The sequence below is a fragment of the Pelodiscus sinensis genome, chromosome 7, assembly GCF_049634645.1.
Source record: "Pelodiscus sinensis isolate JC-2024 chromosome 7, ASM4963464v1, whole genome shotgun sequence".
NCBI classification, from domain to species: Eukaryota; Metazoa; Chordata; order Testudines; family Trionychidae; genus Pelodiscus; species Pelodiscus sinensis.
The window spans coordinates 67,236,777-67,250,733 of NC_134717.1; the positions used below are offsets into that span (position 1 = coordinate 67,236,777).

Here is a 13,957-nt window from a genome sequence, read left to right on the forward strand (position 1 = left end):
AATAGAATTAAATGGCTTTTGGGAATTCTGAAGTTTTGACTGGAACAAGAACATCTAATCAGGTCCAAATTAAGGACTGTAAAATTTTGTAATGTTATAGCTCAAAAAAGAGCTAGATAAAGTCATAGAGGTTAGATCCATTAATGGCTATTAGCCAGGGTAGGTAGGAATGGTGTCCCTAGCCTCTATTTGTCTGGAGATGGGTGACAGGAAGGGATCACATGATGATTACCTGTTGTGTTTCCTCCCTCTGGGGCATCTTGTATTGGCCACTGTCATCAGACAGGATACTGGGCTAGATGGTCTGACCCAATATGACCATTCTTATGTTCCTATTTGGTCTGTCTTATAAACGTTTAGGTTTCTATTTACATTGTCACTTGCCTGCATGACCCTTTGCATCAGTGGTGGGCAACCCATTGGGGTTCAATTTCTGTCCCACAGTGTGTTCTGTTCACTGTTGCCCACATGCAAGGTTGCCAGATTCTGCTGGCTCTGTTCATGTAGTCCTTTTCCTTAAAGTGACAGGCATGTAAAACAAGGGAACGTGAAGTGAGATGCATGCTGATTCCATACAACAGTGACTGTGAAAGCCGTGCACTCCCTCTGAACCATAACAGTGCTTTGACTGGATGCATTCAACAGATCCTGCACACTCTAGGTACACAAGGACAATTAGCAAAACTACACTATCCCAGGAGACCACTGTGAATACAACCTACTCTAAGTTTCCCTTTGCTGCTTTGCACAACTGGGACGTGTCTTATAAATGGATTTGCTTTTTTTTATATATATACCATATCCCGATCAACCAAAAACAGTACACATTGTGGCATTCTTTCCATTTCATTTTTAGTCACAGGATATAAAGAGCTTTGCCATGTTCACTTTTTTTCTGTTGTGGGGAAAACAAACCATAAGACAACTTGAAGCACACACTTTAGTCAAATTCATATCCAAAAGTAGTTTCCTTTTTCCAGGAAGGACTGAACATTTTTTTAAAATTAAACCCCCAAACCTGAAAATATAGTTAATTTAGATTCTAACTCCAAAGCATTTAGCACAGCATAGTTAAGACTTCATTCTAATAGCCTAGTTCTTAAAGTCGCAACGCAATGATCTCCTTCATATTTCATGTATGGCGCATATAGTATGTGTGCTAAGATCATTAGTGTTTGTGCTACAGACTTTGGATGTTTCTATAATGTTATAGAGTTTGGTGGAATCTCCCTCTCTGGAGATATTTAAGAACAGGTTAGATAGACATCTGTCAGGGATGGTGTAGACGGAGCTTGGTCCTGCCTTGAGGGCGGGGGGCTGGACTCGATGACCTCTTGAGGTCCCTTCCAGTCCTATGATTCTATGATTCTATAACTTTATAAATATATTCTAGAAGAGTTAGGAAAGCACCAGAGCTTCAAAACGCCGATCTTCCGAAACTTTCAAACATTCACACAGGAAGGTAAATACAGAGGTGATGGGACGACTTGTATTGTGGGGGTGGAGGGTGCGGAGAGCTACTGAACTGTAAACCCTGAATATGATGGAAATCCCTTGAAGCCAGAGGTGCCCGCAGCACCTCTGCTTCCAGGGCCTAGGTCTATAGAGCCGTTTAACGGGCACGCATGCCGTTTGTACAGCAGTGCCACAGCGTCCACTTCTGTTCAGTCTCTTTCAAGAGTTGGGGCCAATTGGTTTTCAACCCCCCCACCGGCCTTCACGGTGGGGGTAGAACACGGGGGGGCTACACCCCTTTCGGTGCCCATGTCAGGCTGTCGCCCCGCCAGGAAGGGGGCTTCTTTCTGCACTCCCCGCCCGAGCGTCCCGAGCCAGGCTGTGCCCGCGCCCGTCGCCCTCACTGAACCAAGCGCAAAGAACCGCCGGCCACGCGGCGCGGGTGGAAGGGGGCGCCCCTCAGACGAGCTAGCCTCGGTCCCCTCCGCGCCCCCTTTCCCTCAGCTCCCAGCGCCGGAGCCCGCCTACGGGACCTGCCCTTCCCAGCCCGCCGCTGGGGCCCTCGCCCTTCGCGGGTGCGGGGCCGGGGCGGTTCAAGCCGCTTGGGCCACGCTCCCCCTGGGGCCCCGCTTATCCTGGGAGCCCCCCCCCGCGCCCGCCCGCCCACAGCTCTGAGCCGCTGCCGCGGCGCCCGCCTCACTCCCCCGGCGGGGCCGGGGCGAGGGCAGCCCGGCCGGCGAGCAGGCGGCAGCCCCGACTTGCCTGTCCGAGGGACCCCCCAGGCGGGCGGCGAGACGCGCAGGCTGGGCTCCGCCGGGCGGCTGGCTCCTGCCCCCGCCTGCCGCGCGCTTTATTCCGCCCCGCACGCGGCCTCCCGGCTTTCCTGTGCGTCGAGGGGAGGGGGGGGACTCCCCAGCCGCCCGCCCGCCCCGGAGAGCGCCGCTCGGCCCGGGCCCGGGATTCCCCCCCGGGTCTCCTCACCCCGCCTCTCCGCCCACGGCCTAGCCCGCAGCCAGGGCGCCCGTCCTTCCCCCGGCGCGAGAAGAGACCCCGGGGAACGCAGCGTCGTCTCGAGGCTTGACTGGCACCGGGCGAGCCCTCCGCAGGGGGCAGGTGCGGCGCTGGGCTGGCCCGTGGGCTCAGGGGGTCTGTGCCGCTTTTCCCGCTGCACCCCAAGAGGTGGGTTTTGGGGGCCGCTCCCGTACCCATCTGCCTATGCAGCAGTAGGACCAGCAGGGGCCGAGCATGAAGCAGCGTTGACATAGAGGAAGCTTTGAGCTTGATGATAGTAATAGAACATTATTATCGAGCTTTTTTTTAAAAAAAAAAACACCGCAGGATTATTTTCTCTTCTGTTTTGCAGGGCTTGAAATGGACCGATTTTCCCCTTTATTGTCCAAGACTCGGTGACATTTTAAATACCATTATCAAGATAATGTTAGATTGTCATGAACAACTTTTGTTTGCCAAAATGCTTGCTTAGACACTTGAATCCAGTTTCAATTTGGGGTTTTTTTTTTTAATCAATCTCTTAGCCAATAATGGAAAATTAAATTGTTGACAATTTTGTGGCAAGTTTGGTTTGAGGGAGAGCTTGGACCAGTTTTCATGAGAGAAACAATGCTGACAGGCTAGCCTAGGGCTGTGTCCAGACTCAGGGGTTTTTTCGAAAAAAGTAGCCTTTTTTCGAAAAAACCTCATCTGCGTCCAGACTCAAGCCGCGTTCTTTCGAAATTAAATCGAAAGAACGCGGCTTTTCTTTCGATGGCGGTAAACCTCATTTCACGAGGAAGAACGCCTTCTTTCGAAAGTTCCTCTTTCGAAAGAAGGCGTTCTTCAATGTAAATAGGGCTTCTTCGAAAGAGAGCATCCAGACTCACTGGATGCTTTCTTTCAAAAAAGCAAGCTGCTTTTTCGAAAGTTCAACGTGCAGTCTAGACGCTCTCTTTCGAAAGAGGCTCTTTCGAAAGTATCTTGCAGTGTAGACATAGCCTTATAGTCCTGTAACTACTAAATAAAGCCCTCCAGCTTTCATAAACTGCAATATGTTTATCATGCTGTTTTGTCCAACTTTCATAAACTTCAGTATGTTTACCTCCTTACTAATGCACAGAATGACCATGCGTCCTAATAAGATTCTCATGTATTTCAGAGTCAGTATACATTTTGCCATCTCAGCAGTTCGACAGCCAACCTCTTACGTTTTCACACTGTTTTGTCCAACTTTCATAAAGTAAATACATGGTTAATACGAGTTTAAAAGGCCAGGAACACTTCCTTGTGAAGAATCTGTGCCGCAGATGGGGCTAGAGATGAGAATGTCATCTTTGATGTGTGGAACTTTAGAGTCAGTTATTAGCATGTATTTCTGGCACAATAAGGCACAGTTTAAGGAGTGCACAATTTTAAGGTCAGAAGTCTAAACCGGCAGAAACTTAGAGGTGTGTCAGTACAACACAGAACTGTCTCCGAATATTTTTTTGTTCTGAATAAGCTCTTGATGGGAAAGAATAGCTCTTCACTCATAGCAGTCGTGCTACTAGCACAGTACACTGATATTTAGAAGCTGTATATTGGATTTTTTCCGACATCGCTCTTGGCAAGGTTTGTTTACCCCTGTCCAACATGGATATATAATGCTCCCAAATCAGAATAACAACATTCTACATCCATTTGCACTTGTGTAAATGACTAGACAAGGTTCAAGGCAGCAAGGAATCAGTATCCTAGGACTAAGGCAGTGCTGCCTTCATGGGGATTCCAAGGATTCTTTTGACTTGTTGTTTATTCCTTTATTTTATTAGGACATCTCTATAATTACAGCTAAAAGTGTGACTCCTGGACTGAGTGGACCACACGTGATAGCTCCATTCTAGCTAGTGCACTGAAAATAGTAGTGTAGTGGATTTGTGTCATGGGCAGCAGTTCTGTCTAATCCTTGAGTATAAATGCAGGGAATCATGCAGGTTTGAATGCAGGTGGCCATCCATGCCATGGGAAGTCCACACTTTGCTCATGCTAGTGTGTCTATCTGCCTGTGCTCACAGCTACAATTTCCTGGGGGTCCCAAAAGAGATGGGGAGTCCACTGTCTTCCTATGCACTTAACTCCAGGGATAGAGTAAGAGATTGTCCTGCATGATAACTACCCCATTGGCTAACATACTAAAGATTGAAATGGGACCATCCAGAACTAAAAGCATGAACTGTTGAAGAGGTAAGGGACTATAATTCTGAAGCTGGAGGCTATAACAACTTGTTCTCTGGATTTGCAAGGGAAACGCAACATTCACTTGTGAATTACAGGCAGTCCCCGGGTTACATACAAGACAGGGACTGTAGGTTTGTTCTTAAGTTGAATCTGTATGTAAGTCGGAACTGGCGTCCAGATTCAGCCGCTGCTGAAACTGACCGCCAGTTCCCACTTACATACAGAATCAACTTAAGAACCCCAAGCGTCCCCAAGTCAGCTGCTGCTGAAACTGATCAGCAGCTGATTCCAGGAAGCCCGGGGCAGAGCAACTCTGCCTCAGGCTTCCTGTAGTCAGCGCTGGTCAGTTTCAGCAGCAGCTGACTTGGGGACGCCTGGGGCAGAGCAGCTGGGGTGCTGCCGGGTTGGTCCAGTAGCGCCCAGAGCGGCGCTGCGGGACCAACCGGCAGCGCCCCAGCTGCTCTGCCACAGGCGTCCGGAGAAAAGCCTAGTCTGCTGGGGGAGGGGGGGGGCGTACTAGCTGCGCCCCCCACCCCCACCCCAGCAGACCAGGAAGACGCGGGCGGCGGACCGAGATGCACCGCGGTCCCGCCGCCTGGGTCCTCCGTGGCTTTGCTCCCAGTCTCCCTGGTCTGCTGGAGACCAGCAGACCAGGGAGACGGGGAGCAAAGCCTCTGAGGATGCCAGCAGCGGGATAGCTGCGGGGCGTCTGGACTGTCCCGCTGCCCGAGCTCCTCCGTGGCTTTGCTCCGTGTCTTCCTGGTCTGCAGACCAGGGAGACACGGAGAAAGCCCCGGAGTACACAGGCGGCAGGACCACGAGGTCCCACAGTCCTTGTCCTCCAGGGCGAGCCCCGTTCGTAACTGCTGATCCGACGTAAGTCGGATCCGCGTAAGTCGGGGACTGCCTGTACAATTGCACAGAATAGCAATCCTTGCATTGAAACTAAGAGGAATCTTCAGGCTTCACAAACCTACTGTAGCTGTCTGAGTATGTCCAATTCTTTCCATGAAGGGCCATTCTGGTGGTAGGAAGGGACATGAATCCATGCACAAATTTAAGCAGCCAGACATAGCAAAAGTGGTTATGGCTGCTGAAATGCAATATTTCCAGGAAAGGAGCAAGGAGTGCTGAGAAACTCAGATCCAAGAAGATAGCATATGTCAATTGGGGTGACACTGAGGTAGAGTACGAGAGGGTCACTTACCCCCAAATACCATGGGCAGGCGGGATTGGACAGCAGTTAGGAGGAGGACTAGCAGGGTGGGAGAGGACGGGCTGCTGCCTGCAGCAGGAATTATGATGGATGATCACTCATTGCTGAGTTCAATTATCTTCCATGGGAGTTGTGGACCCTCAGTTGGCTGATAAGGCCAATCATTGAACCACAAGCTCTATTACAATGAGGACAGATTTTTCAAGGTACAGGAGGAGGCTGTTGACCATGACTAGAAGCCAGTCTCCCCTTCCTCGTGCACCTCTTCTCTTCATCAACTTGTTGGTGGGCAAGTTCAAAATGCAGGGAGCCATTGTGCAGGACTTCTCTCCATTTGAGCAAACCTCGGTGAGTGTCTCCCAAGTGTCAATGTCAATGCTGTACTTCTTTAAGTTATCCTTTAGCAAGTCCTTGTAACGCTTCTGTTGTCCTCCCACGTTAAGGTATCCTTTCAGCTGAGAAAACAGGGTATTTATCAGGACATCCAATCTTCAAAAGTACAGTCCAAAGGGCATGGAGATTCACTGAGTCAAAGGTTTTAGTTAGATTTATAAAAGCCATGTGCAGTGGTCAGTTTTGCACCTAACACTTTTCTTGACATTCAATGAAGATCATATCCACAGTTCTGCAACATGGTTGGAAACCACTCTGTGACTTTGTGGCGAAGTCAGGCCCCCTTCGCCTATATCCCCCACCCACAGTCTCGGCTTTCCGAGTCCGGCGCCTCTCGCCCGGACCCCGAGTCGGTGGCCGCCCCACTCGGGCTTTCGCCCAGCCCGCGGGTTCGGGCTGGCCCTCAGTCCTGCTTATGATGCTGCGGCGGGGCTTGGTCCTCCGCCGGGCTCGCCCTTCAGTCCGCTCGGGGCACAGGGCGTGTGGCCGTCCGTCGGCGGCCTCAATCCTCCGGGCTCCCGGCTGGGGAGTCTCGCTGCCCAGGGCAAGGGCTATGCGGGTCCAGACTCCTTCCTCCGTCCCGCTGGCTCCTCCGGTTCCGCTCTCCTGGCTGCCTGCCAAGGGAAAGTGAATGCCGGCAGCAGCTTCCTCTCCTTCCGGCCCCTCCCCCTTTTGAGCCGGCACACCAGGGGCGTGCCGCTCACCCTGGCGTCTCCCCCCCGCCTCCTCCTGGGTCCTGCTGCCTGCCTCGCCCGGCGCGCCTGCGGCTGCGCGCCCTCGCTCCTCTCCCCGGGAGCTTTCCCCCGGGCTCTGCTCCGCCGCGCCACCCGGCGCCGCTCCGGGGGAGGGGCTGTCAGTGCGGGGAGCTTCCTCCCCGTCACAGACTTCAGTAAAATTTCTTCTGAAGGGGCAGAAGATGGGTTGCAAGGACCCATGCCAGAACTTTGCATACAACAGGAATGAGAAAGATACTGCAATAGTTTCCACAGTCCACTTTATCCCCTTTCTTAAAGAGGGTAACAATCAAGGTGTCCCTCATTTCACTGGGTATCTCCTCCTTTATCAAGATTTTTTAAATGATAAGTAGGTTGAGCTGCCAGATTAACTCCTGTCCACTTTAAAAATTTCAGCCCATCCGATCTGGACCTGCTGCCCAGTTGTTCTTCATCTGCTTGATGGCACTGTATATCTCATGCAAATTGGGAGTGTCTCTGAGCTCCTTCTTAGAAGATCTTTGGAGGATTTGCTCAAGAACTTCATATGTAACTGTGGAGGTACAAAATAAGAAGATCTTCAAAATGTTCTTTACAGTGAAAATTAATGGCTTTGTTTTCCTTCAAAAGTGTGATTCCATCCTTAGAGCAAAGGGGTTTCATACCGTGACAAGCTGGGCCATAAACAGCCACGTATATTTTTGGTGTCCATGAAATGTCGGAGTTCTTGTGCGTTCTCCCATCCCTGCATTAGTAGTGATGGGGAAGCGAAGCGAGACAGCTGCAGCTCGCTGTGCTCTCCCGGTGGACGGGACCACTCCTGCACCCCTGCCTTCAAGAGTATCGCCTGTGGCTTTAGCTGAGCATCCAATCCAGGGCATTGCCAACTCCTTGATTAAAAACAAGGATTAACATAATCCAGAAGCTACCTGATACATCCTGGGGATATGATGCGCATACATGCTGTTTGAACAAGCACAGATGTTGCCAATGGCCCCAGTTTGATGCCACAGCTCCCACATCAATGTTGTTGACACCATCTCAGGATTGTTAGCTGACCTCTCAAAGCAATGCCACTACCACAGCTTTCAGTTTTGGTAGGTATCATGCTGGCCAACATGAGGTGAGATGCTTCTCTGGTTCAGAAGTACAACATGATCCTGGCTGCACCAGACCTGCCAATACTCCAAGATCTCAGTTCATTGCCACTCCAAATTCAAACCCAAGAAGTCTTTCTGGACGCACTTGTCAATACTACATCCCACAGAAAGATGGATGTTAATGCTCACTGGCTAAAATCACGGGCTGCTTGTGACATCTCACACAAAGACCTGATTCAAAATCCTACAAAAAGTCCTGGGATTCTGCCAAAAGCAGTGGACTGTGCTTAACCACATTCGGACAACACATGGAAGGTGTGGATACTTCCCCCACAACTAGGAAACCAAAGAATCACCAAATTGTGATTGTGGTGAGGTACAAACCATACAATGCATCATGAACAACTGCCTCATTCTTACTTACTGTGGTGGCACAAGGGGTCTACACCTAGCTACCTCAGAAATGTTAGAATGGCTTTTGAATCTCTAGGTTTAGTTATCCTCTGTTGTTTTTCAAAAGCTATGCAAAGGAAGAGTGCAAATAGTCGAACTGTAGCTCACTGGGGCTGATTCTTGGCTCCAGCTGAGCTGCTATTGGCTCAGATATGGGGCTGCAAGAGGCAAAAGCCAAACAATAATTTCTCCATTTGTCCTACTCTGGGAGTGTTCAGGGGCTAGTTTGGCAACCAACACTGAGAACAGTCTTAGAGCTTGCTCCCATTCCCAAGAGGGCTTTCAGCTGTTGGAAATAGCCAGAATGCAGTAGCTCTCCAGCCAGACTCCTATATACCTGCAACCTCCTTGTGACTGGCTGGGGGAATTCCCTGGGGTGTGGGGAAGCACAGCTGGAGACTTGATGGTGCCTTTGCAGTACCAGAGCATTATGATCATAGCACAATGAAGAATCTATCCTATTGACTTCAATGGGTGAAGAATCAGGCCTCTTCCTCTGCGCTAAGTGAATAGAAATTGGTATGTTTGAGTCATAAGGAAATTCTGATCTGGGAATATTTTTACAGCCACTTTGTATATGTATTATTGACTATACAAGGTGCAAAACAGTGGAGAATCATTTCACAAAGATTGTTTTCAAAAAGAAAGAACACTACTTATTCAAAGCCAGTTAAGTCCTGTGGTACCTTAAAGACTAACTAATTATTAGTCTAGGTTAGTCTGTTTCAGCAAAAACCCACACAGAGTCCTGTGGCATCTTTAAAGACTAACACGGCTACCCCTTCAGAAATGATACACACATCCTCCCAGCTTCAGGTTGTTATGAGGGCAAGATTCCAGAAGAGGGCACTTAATACCATGCTTCTGACAACATGCATGTAATTAAAAAATACCAATGCCAACAGATTACTTGCTCTTGCACGAATGCATAACACTTAGTGAGATCTGTCAATAAGTTTTAGCCTCATTTTACAGTTTATATGCCTGTATACAGTTTTTCTTAAATGAATTATACAGAGACTGGTTTAAGACAAAGCTCCAGAAATATTAGGGAAATGTGAAGCCAGATTGGATGTTTCTGGTTTGGACCCAGCTCTTAGGTTATGTAAAATATATTCCAATGAAAAACATGTTAAATTCCTTGTAAAAGCAGGATGAACAAATACTTTGGCAACTGAATTCAAATCCAGTTTATTTCTGATCTGAAAATGCCAACCTTTTATTAGTTCTGCTCTCAATGTATGTATCACTTCACAAATTTCAGGCAAATAGTCTACTCTCAGTGTAGCTAGAGGGGGGTATGAATGAGACAGCCATTGGCATCACTAAGAATTCCATACAAAGCATAATATCCAAGGTAGCCACTACAGCTAAGATCTGAGAGCAGGATTTTCCTCTTTGAGGTATAGCAAGAAGCTTTGCACTTAATTTCCTTAGCCTATGCTCCATATCAATATCAGGCAAGGAAGAATAATGATCCTGTTATTCATCAAATGCTCAATAACCACTCTAAGGACTGCAGGAGCAAAGTTCATTTTCTAAATGTGCTGGATTATTGGCTCTTACATCAGGGTTCAGACTTTTGTATGACACTAGGTCTGACTGATAATAGTAATAAGCAGTGTTTCTTCCTTGTAATAAGAGCTAATGTGAGAGAAGTTTCATTTGTCATGCTGTTTGTTAGTTGTTTTTGTTTTTTAAGCTTTGTCCATTTTAATCATAGATAGGAATACTTGCTTATCCTGGACAACTATTCTACCACAGTGATTCTTTATAGTAACTGGGATTCATAAGTCTTTTATATAAATAAATCTTCTACCTAATTAATACAGAATGGACAATGAGCTCTATATTGCAATTATTCCCTTCCATGCAGTGTCCGGTGATTAAAGCATATGACGTAAAGTCAGGATTATTATTGCTATTTATTATTTGTTGGTGGTAGAGACGAAATGCCCTGGACCTGCTGTATTAGGCACTGTACAAAACATGAGAGATGGTTCCTTCCCCAAATTAGTTTCAAAGTTTGAGATCACGTTAACACAACAAACAGAGGAGGAAAATAAAATGCAACAATTAGATAAGAAAGGATCACAGCATGCAAGCCTCCAGCCTGCTTAGGATTTCTGGATTCTCTTCAGGGCTCTCACTCCTGTCTAACTGCAACTTTGAGCAACTCTTAGCATCTCTGTGTCTCACTTTTAAATCTGTAAAATAAGATTGTTCATACTTATTTTGGGTCTCACAGTTATTGGATAAAAGATGCTAGGTAAGGGTATAAGTTTTATTATTATTGCTAACGCCGGCATGTAATTAGTGCTATTCCATTGTCCACTATACTTTTTTTACATGTAAATGATTTGATCACAACCATAACAAAATAAATAGATTAAAACAACAAACAGTTAAGGAACTTTAGTAAAAGAACACCTATCAGATTAGATCATCTCTGTTTAGGATGATATCTCTCTAGTAACAATGAATAGCAAATTATATGAGTTGCCAGCAAAAACCAGCTTCTTTTGAAGTTCTTGTGAAGTGGTATATTATAGACTTGGGAGCCCCTAATCAGACCACACCTACTACAGTTGAATACTGGGTTCAGTTAGGAACACCTTAATACCAGAAATTTTACTAGTTGTTTAGGTAGCTCAACTTTACCATTGGGAAGAAGATTTTCCCATCTTCATAGCTATAGGGGCCAATCATTGTATATGAGGTTTAAGAGTTAAAATCTCTTTGAAGCAATATGCATGTTTTAAGGTCATTGAGGGAATGGTCCGTCTGGGTGAAATGGCAAGCAACAGCTTTCTCTCTGTGAGAGAGTCTTATGTCTGTTTTGTGTACATTGATTCTTTGGCGAAGTGTCTGAGATGTTTGTCCAATGTACATAACAGACACTTTAGGCACGTGGTACATAAATTATATTTCTGGATGAACAGGAATATGTGTTCTTGATCTTGTAAGTGGCATGGTTAGGTCCAATAATGGTGTCAGCAGAGTAAATACGTGGACAAAACTGGCACCGGGGTTTGTTGCAAGGGAAAGTTCCAGGGTTGGTATTAGTGTGGTATGTCCTGTGGTTGTTGGTAAGAATCATCCTGAGGTTAGGTGGTTGTCTAGAGAGAAAGCTGTTGCTTGCCATTTCAGCCAGACGGACCATTCCCTCAATGACCTTAAAGCATTCATATTGCTTCAAAGAGACTTTAACTCCAGACTTCAATGAGAAGCTTCAGAATTGTCATTCATGCTTAAATTTGACACTTTATGTATGGATTTAAACAAAGACTCTAATTATCTCACCCATTACAAAGATAGCTTCCTCAATTATCACCCCTAATGTCATTACCTCACAGAAACTTCCCCTATTATCACCCCTATCTCATTACCTCACAGACATTAACCTTCCTCCCTCACCCCCACTCTGTTCTAAAATTTGATTTGTCAATTTCACATGCGTTCATTTTTTTGATTGTATCACTTTGGTATACAGACAGTCCCCGGGTTACATGGATCCGACTTACATCGGATCCCTACTTACAAACGGGGTGAGGCAACCCCGCACTAGCTGCTTCCTCCCAGCAGACCAGGGAGACGCGAAGCTAGCGCCCCCCCAGAAGACCAGGGAGATGCGGAGCGGCTTTTCTCAGCAGACACCTCAGCTTGAGAATAAAGGACTGAGGGAAGTGAGGTGTGGGAGAATAAAACTGAGCTCTGGAGAAATGTTTGGCTAGAGTTTCCCCTACAATATGTACCAGTTCCGACTTACATACAAATTCAACTTAAGAACAAACCTACAGTCCCTATCTTGTATGTAACCCAGGGACTGCCTGTATATGGTTGTGCCGATTTTCTTCCACATATTGATCTAAGGAAGTGGGTCTGGCCCACGAAAGCTCATCACCTAATAAACCATCTTGTTAGTCTTTAAAGTGCTACATAGTTCTGTCTTTTGTTTCAGCTAGACCAGACTAACATGGCTGCATCTCTATCACTCTTCTTATATCTCCTTTGAGATTAAAATAATCTCTAATTTCTATAATTTTAGGTCACAACTGTTTTCAGAATGCTATCTTGACCACAGTTCATGAGGGTTTTCTAAGCACATGCCTAGTTTTAAGATGTGGGTAGCCCAACTGAAGTCAATGGGACAACTAGCGTGCTTCTAGTTAGGCACATGTTTATACATGTTGCTGAATTGGGGCCATCATAATGGCAATAGGACACTTCACAACAATTTACAATGCTAATTTGTATATTTGATGGGTGCTGCTCTGGAAGAATTAGTTTTCATTTATCATTCTTAACACATCCTAGGTGCACTAATCAATAGGAAACAGTCTGTCTCTTATTGCTTAATTAGTTACAGTATACATATTCAAGTGGTGATGACACATGATGCAGAATTGTATAATGAAATTATTTCACTTTGTCCACCGACCTCCATGACCTGTAAAATAATGTTGAAACAAATTTGCTTTCAATTTAGTAATTCCTGGCATCAGACATAGATACTAGATTTGTATATGATTCTGTATCAGACACCCTTATGACAAAAAGGGTGTGGTATAAATCTACTAGTTTGCATTGAATGAGTTACTTGTAGAAGAGTCACTTGCTTTATTTCTTGGGTGTGATGTAGGTCTTTTTGCAATTGCATCAACCTTTTCTTTAAGAAAAAACTTATAATGCTGACAATACAGTAGGCATGGCTATAGGCAGCGTAAAGTCAGAAATAATGACTGCAACATCATGTTGGTTATATAGAAGTTGTAATATTCCATTCAAAAACACATGCTTAAACATGTCATAGTATCACTTGATTATGATTGCCAAATATATGTCAAATTAAAAGATAATTTGAAAGAACTCAATGCTGGGGTTTTTTTTTAAGGAAGATTAGAGAAGGTTAGGCTTCCTCCTATTCATTGTAAGAAGTCCCTATGCTCCCACAAATGGTATCAAACTTCCTGATGGGTATTTCTCTATTGGGCTCTTTTGACAGAGAGGTGAATAGTCAGACATGTTAAGCCCAGATGCTTAACCTTGTTGCTTCAAGACATGCTGAATCTATCATCCCATTTTTCCTGACCAATATTATTTTTAAAAAGCAAAACACAGTCCATGTACTCCAGCTATCTTGGGGTGCATCTACACTGAAGGGCTTAATTCAAAATAAGCTATGCAAACTGAGCTTCATCAATTGCGTAGCTTATTTCAAAATAGGGAGCGTCCACACAGCACTTATTTTGAAATAGAGCACTCTTTCTCTGACATACTTTATTCCTCGTACAATGAGGGTTACAGGAGTTGGAGTAAGAAGTCCTCCAGTTTAACAGTATTTTGACACTATTTCAAAATAACTGCCTGTTGTGTAGACGCAGACTAAGTTATTTTGGAAAAGTACTAGATATTTT

At 45.9% G+C, this 13,957-nt stretch overlaps 1 protein-coding gene and 1 long non-coding RNA gene across 4 annotated transcripts in view; one reads left to right on the forward strand and one right to left on the reverse strand.

Moving 5' to 3' along the window:
• STAT4 (signal transducer and activator of transcription 4) overlaps positions 1 to 2,578 on the reverse strand; it is a 90,156-nt gene extending 87,578 nt beyond the window's left edge. Inside the window, exon 1 of one of the 3 annotated variants that reach the window (XM_006117890.4) lies at positions 2,437 to 2,578. The gene's annotated coding sequence lies outside the window, so the exon portion shown is untranslated. The other 2 variants (XM_075934199.1, XM_075934200.1) reach the window with 2 other exon arrangements.
• Positions 2,500 to 13,208, forward strand: LOC142830250 (uncharacterized). Its single transcript, XR_012905373.1, has 2 exons — positions 2,500 to 2,634; positions 7,405 to 13,208. It is a non-coding gene; the product is annotated as an uncharacterized LOC142830250 (long non-coding RNA).
• Positions 13,209 to 13,957: the final 749 nt, after the last annotated feature.